This window comes from Pseudopodoces humilis, chromosome 2, assembly GCF_049639895.1.
Source record: "Pseudopodoces humilis isolate 2021_Gansu_Grassland_sample_001 chromosome 2, ASM4963989v1, whole genome shotgun sequence".
NCBI lineage: Eukaryota > Metazoa > Chordata > Aves > Passeriformes > Paridae > Pseudopodoces > Pseudopodoces humilis.
In genome coordinates, this window is record NC_142201.1 from 32,895,599 (window position 1) to 32,902,339 (window position 6,741).

Below are 6,741 nucleotides of genomic sequence, written 5' to 3' on the forward strand. Positions count from 1 at the left end.
CAAGTCGAGTGTCCTAACCTTTAATTAAAAAAAAATATAGGAAGCGAGTGCAGATACTTTATTTAACAAAAAAATACCCAGTTATTTGCAAAATTGCCTACCTACTAGGTCCTTTGCTCTGCCAGAAAAGCAGAGTAGAGAATTTTGAAACAATTTACACTTGAGAAGTACTTACTATCCCTGCAATTTATTTTTTTTCCTAGAGTTTTCCCAGGCATGTAGGCTGGGGTTGCTGGTTTGTTATTCTCCAGCCACTCCTTCCTCCATTTCTAAAGGGAGACATGGTCTGTGCCACCCTCATACTCCAAGATCCAAGTTCCTTTGGGAACTCTCTCTTTGTAGCACTGCTTCTCAAACCAAAACAGGCCTGAAGATGAGTTTCTCTCTGTCACCCAAAGGCCCACTACTTTGCTTCTCTTCAGATTTCAGAAGTTACTGTTTTGTGATTTTGCTTGCTAAAAAGAAAGTGGTAGTTGAAAACCACGTTGAGGCTGTTCTCCAACCTCAGCTCACCAAAGTGGGGCAAAACCTTGAGGCAAAGGATGAAGGCACAAAGGAAGCAGGTACAGGACTGGGTTCGTTCCTTTAGTAGGGAATAATATGGTACCCATAGTTCTTGCTGAGGATGCACTCTGAGGGGTTTACTGGGTGGCTGAGTACTTGATTGGTGTGGGTCAGCCCTACATATTGACAAGCATGACAGGGAGGATGCTCCTGCCCAGGGGTAACCTACAGAAAATAAACCAGCTAATGGGAGCTGTGTAGTTGTGTTCAGGCCAAGCATTTATTTTCCACTACAGAAACTGCTTCAAGGCTCAGTGCTTTTTTGTCAGGTCTTCCTTTGCTGGGGTACACTAGCCTGACAAAATAGTTGTCTTTCTTTTTTTTTATTTTATTATAATATTAACACACAAACCACACAAACATTAACAAAAAACTTTGGGATATTATTAAGAAAAATTTAGGGTGCTCTCTTTCTTACACAGAGATGAGAGAAGAAATGAGAAGTTTTCCAAGCCCTAAGATAAAGAATATGTAAATAAGATGTAAAATCTTTATTAAGGACTTCAATTTTAGTCTTGAACATTGGAAAGATATTTATTTCACCTTCAGTTTTTGCTTTCCTACCGATATCTCTACTGTCAAGAAAGCTTAGAAATTGAATAATGGAAAATTATTTTGTTCTGCAATGGTGCTAGCTTGCTGTTTTCATTTTCTCTTAAAAACCTTTCCCTAATTCTGCTTTCCCAAAGGAAGGACACTGCATGGAGACCTACTTATATAGTTCCAGCACTTATATCTTCATTCTGGATGATGGTTCCCCCAGTAACTCTCTATATACAAACAAATAAATAAAATTATAAATAAATATATTTTAATTACAAACAAATAAATAAATAAATTTCCTAGATGTAGGAGAAATATTTGATCCTTTTGAAGGCCTCCAGTGGGAAATCTACTCCAACTAAAATGAATTTTTAAGTTTTTTAATGTCAATAACTAAGAGCTTACTTTTGTTAACTTGGAGTTTTTTTGGACATCTTCAAAACACTTTCTTTCTTTTATTGCTGACTTATTCACTTGAGGAAGACTGGTCCAACAGGTAGATGCTTAACCCCAAATCCCAAATAAAACAAAGGCAGAACTCTGCATGTGGGACAGCTCCTTTATTTTTACATCTCTGTGAGGTATACAAATCATATTTATCATATACTTTTGACCATCTCTATTAAAATCAACTTGGCATGTCAAAGATCTCTTATAATTGTTTCTGCTTATGCAAAATTTCATTTTTCTTAGGCTACAAGACCAGACCAGGTCAATGATTCAAGTAGTAAAAGATTCAAGTAATGCTGGAGGGTATGAGTTCAAAGTTTTCTTATGTGCCTTAGAGATAGGACTCCGAGATCAGCATACAATAGTCAGAAAGGATTGAAGAAAATGTTTATTGATATAATTTTTAATACTAGCCAGACAACAAGATTGATGGAGATGGGCAATTTACCTATCAGTGCAGCGCCTGAACGAATCTAATCTCGGCAGCTAGGGTGGGATTCTGGAATGCTTACTGAAAGAGCAAGAAGCCAAATATGCTACAGGTCTTTCAAAGCATTAACTATGCGACAAGACCACCTTTCAGCACTTTCAGAGTGTTGAGGGTTAGGTGTCCTTTTTTTTTTGGTTTTGTTCTGGCCTGCCCGTGGAATTTTTACCCATTAGCTGCGGAGACAACCTAACTGTGGGTATTTAGTGGGTGATTGACTCATGATTATTCCAGAACAAGATGGAGAAATAGCACCTGAGTGATACAAGGTAGACTTCAATAAAAGCTGTTGAAGGGTTTGTGCTTTACAAAAAATACACACAATAACATAATATTCACATGCATACACTACCCCCAAAAAAGAAAGAAAAAGAGAAAAAAAGAGAGAAAATGCAGTAAAACCTCAGTTGGATTAAAGCATGAACTGTGCATGAACCTTAAACACAAGAAAGGATCAATCTGGGAGCAGAAAGTAGGTCAGGCTACTGAGGATGAGTGATAAATGTAACATGAAGATAGAGGAACAAACTTTTAAAAAATAAAAGCTCAAAACAAGATGCGTCTGCAAGAGATATAAATAATTTTAGAAGTGCAGTTGTAACAGAGGGAAGGTGAAAGCAAAGATGAATGTCAGCTCTTCAGAAGAGAGGAAAATATATTTCTAGATGATAGTCAGATGGTAAAATTTTGTAATAACACTTTTTTTGCCTCATTGAAGAATGATCGATTTCAATTGAAGTATATTATTGTACATACCAGTGATATAAGTAAAGATGCTAACTTTGAATGGGAAAAGAAAATTTAGAGTTTTCAAGTCAGCAAGGGATTATGAGTTTCCTCATGAAGGTATTAAAGAACTTCACAAGAAATATTGGATAATAATGTTTTACTGGAGAACATGTTATAGGCAGAAAATGCCTTGAAAGGCTCATGAAGAAAAAGATAGTGATTGTCTTTAAGTAGAAAGGAATATTAGGGTATGATTCAGCCACTAGCTTAATTTCTGCTTTCAGAAAATGTTAAAAAAAAAACCTGACTAAACAAATTGCTTGTTAGTACTGAAAAAACCAAGGATGTGAGCTGCAGCCAATAAGAAATTATCAAATCCATGTAATTTCTTCTTACAGCAGAACAGGATTTGAAAACTGGGCAATGCCATGTCATGTCAGCAAGGCAGCTTCCTCTATTCTGCCAGGGACCTATTCATCCCCAGTAGGTACCATTTGAAAGAGCTGTAGATTAAATTTATTTAAGATTGTAGCTTGTTTGAGCCACATAAAGCACCAGTTTATTGAGTTTGTGTTGTGTTTTGCAGTATTGACAACCTGAAAGTCAAAGAAACAGTTGGTGTTGATGTCGTGTTCCCCTCCTGCACCAAAACAAGACTCATGCAAGCTGTAAATGGGTGGGTGGGTTTTGGGCTAGCTCCCAAATGCTTTGTCAGATTCTGCACAGCAGGGAACAAGCAGACTCACTTTGGCTTTAAAAAAGAACACTATGGACACACTTGACTGTGCTATCTTGGCTTGGGAAGGTTGTCCATTTGCTGCCCTTGAACAATTTGGCGTCTTGAATTGTGTCTTCCAGTCTGGGATCGCTTAATACTTTGCAGGCACTGCTCCTGGGGTGACTACCCACAGCAGTGTGCTCTTGTTGCCTTTGCCAGTCTTCAACCTGGGCCAGAGCTCTTTTCACAGCAAAACACAATTCTGAATCTCGATAACCTTAAATAAAAGGTTACTGTTTCAAAACCAACAAATTCTTCACTATGTGGTCAAGAGAAACAGGCAGCTTTAGTGTGTAACTCAGCAGACTGATTTTAGAGGCTGATGAATTGCACACTTTTAATTAATTACTCCATTTGATTGCAAAAGGAGTTTTAGCTGTGTAGTGCTTAGCTGGGTATTGCATCAGTAGATGTCTCTACTGCAGGTATCTGTGAAGCTGATTGAGCTGAACCCCACTTCTGTGTTCTGGTGATCTGAACTTGTCCCTCAAATGTTGGTAGCATTGGTCAAAAGGTCAAAATGTTACCTGGGAGATCACTGAGTGATGTCATAGGCTTGTGCCTTTGGGCAGTGAGGCTCTGCAGTGGCAGTAGTCACTTCTACCTTCTCAGTGCTTGGAGGGCTTCTCCAAGCTCTCTTCTCAGGAGGTAATTTAAGTAGTTTGGCACAGGAATCATCTCTGTTAAAGGATGCTGAAGCCTGATACTGCTCAATTTGTTTCCTCTCATTTGATAAGAGCTTCCTTTTTCACAATTAATAGCCCTCTCTGCAGCTCGTGATGTCATGATTACACTGCTGGTATGAGAGTGGGATGTAAAGGATACCAAGGACACTTGATAAGAGTATCATGAAAAGGTTTGGGTTGAAAAGGACCTTAAAGATCATCTAGTTCCACCTCCTCTGCCATGGGCAGGGACACTTCCCAGTAGACTAGGTTACTCCAAGCCCTATGCAGCCTGGCCTTGAACACTGCAAGAGATGGGGCATCCATAGCTTATTGCAGAACCATAGAATGTTAATGGTTGAAAGGGACCATAAAAATCAGCTAATCTGACCCACTCCTGCCCTAGGCAGGGACACCTTCCACTAGACCAGATTTCCCAAGGCTTTATCCAACCTGGACTTGAGCACTGACAGTGTTGGGGCCTTCACAGCCTCCCTGGGCAACCTGTCCCTGTGTCTCACAACACTCATGGCAAATAATTTCTTCTTAATCTCTAACCTAATTTCCCCCTCTTTCAATTTATACCCCTTACTGCTTGTCCTATCACTTCCCTGAGCATACCCTATTAGAGAAAACTTTGTACAGATCACAAGGACCATCTTCCTGGAAGAGCTGGGGAGACATCAGAATTATCATCTCAACACTCTTAGGTAACTGATGCACACACCAGATTGTTTAAGAACTCTTTAGCAGATTTGAAGAGCCCCAGCAGAGCCCCATCTGCTGCCTCCTACTCCACTAACACCTGGTGGGTTTTGATGACATGGGGACTGCAGTAATTGCAATTAGTGGGAGTAACTGCTGAGAGAGGGGAAGGCAAAAGTTAGTGCCCAGGAAGACTGACAGCAAGCCCTTCAGAGTCCATCTTTCATGCTCTGGCTGCTGCTGATGTTGCTGCATTCTCCCACTCTCTGCCCATGCCAATGAGGTCTGTTTGCATCCACTTTCACAAGAGTGAGTGGGAGTAACATGAGTCAGCTCCTTACCACTTTTTCAGTGTAGGTGATCTCTGCTTGGCATGCACCCATCAAAGCTGCCAGGGCAGTTTTAGGGTGGCTGGCCTAGGAATTTGCTCTTGGTTTTCCATAAGAAGCAGGTCACTGAGTTGCTATTTTCTACAATGTGTCACTAGGGCAGAGAGCAAGCTTCCTGTTTAACAGGAATTGGCTTTATCCATTTCAAACACTCATTTCCATGTAATTTATTGTTGATGCAAAGACAGTGTCTTAAGGTGAACTGAAGTTCGTAAGGGACATCTCCTGTCATGTTAGTGACTTTTCTTATAATTTAAACCACACAGGATAATTTTATAAACTTCTCATTTATTTTCAGCATCTGCTTTAAATATTTGTGTAGTTGAGGGGTGAGGGAGACACTGATGTCAGAAAGTGCTTGATTCATAAAAGTTCTTTCTTTTTTTAAAAAAAGTTGGGAATTTTGTTGTTTGTTCTATTATAATTCTCAGGACAAGCTAGTGACTAGGATGATTCCTCTTCAAACATGTTACTTATAAATATTTTTAAAATCACTTCCCCCTTCAAAAAGCCCTGTGATCTGTAAGTTGAACTGCTTTTTACCAGAAAGATAGAAGAGGTTGAGTATGGTGATGCACTGACCTCTGCTGGCATCATCCTTTCTTACTGAAACTCCTTTTAATGCTGAATTTGATATTCCAGAAAATAGATGATACATCTGAGACAAGACCTGAAGCAGAATCAGCTCATGATGAAGCCATGTTCCAATGCTACATTAAATCAAACACTGTGACTCTTCAACCAATCCACAGTTCTTGGGCATAATAATGACACACGGACTTGGTTTCCTGAAGAAACCCTCAATCATATGTTTTAAATATGCCATAAAAACTGGATGATTTCTTTTGTACCAGGGTCTGAGTTGGACCAGGTATTGGCTGTCTGTCCTTCTGTGCCAACATAACACTGAACTAAAGAAAACATATGTTTAGTTATGAGCACATAACTGAAGAAAAAGTGTGTGCAATGTCTCTGTCAGATGCTGTGGCTCAGTGGTGAACTGTGTGCCCCTGACTCCAGCCTGCCCTGCACTGCCACATCATCCAATATGCCAATATGAACCATCAGACACATCTGTCCATGCAGTGTTGGCCTGTGTCAGTGAACTTGTCTGCAACGCCCTGAAGCAACTGCAACCAATTAGCTCCCATTAGAGCTGTTTCTCTCCTGGAGACGGGGTGCTAGTTGCCAGAAGCATTGAAGGAAGCTGGTGGAGAGAAATGGCAATTTCAAGGCTGTTGTCTCTCTGATTTTAGTTTGGGATGGAATGACTTAGTCTCTAGAAATTGCTCTCTACCGAAGTCTCTGCTCTGTGGCTCTGATCCTTCTCTTGATGGGAACGATTTCCAGGTGCAAGCCACGTTTGGTTCAGATGAAATTCCAGGTGATACAAACAGCCGATGGGTAAAGCAATCAAAATGCTGCTAAGGA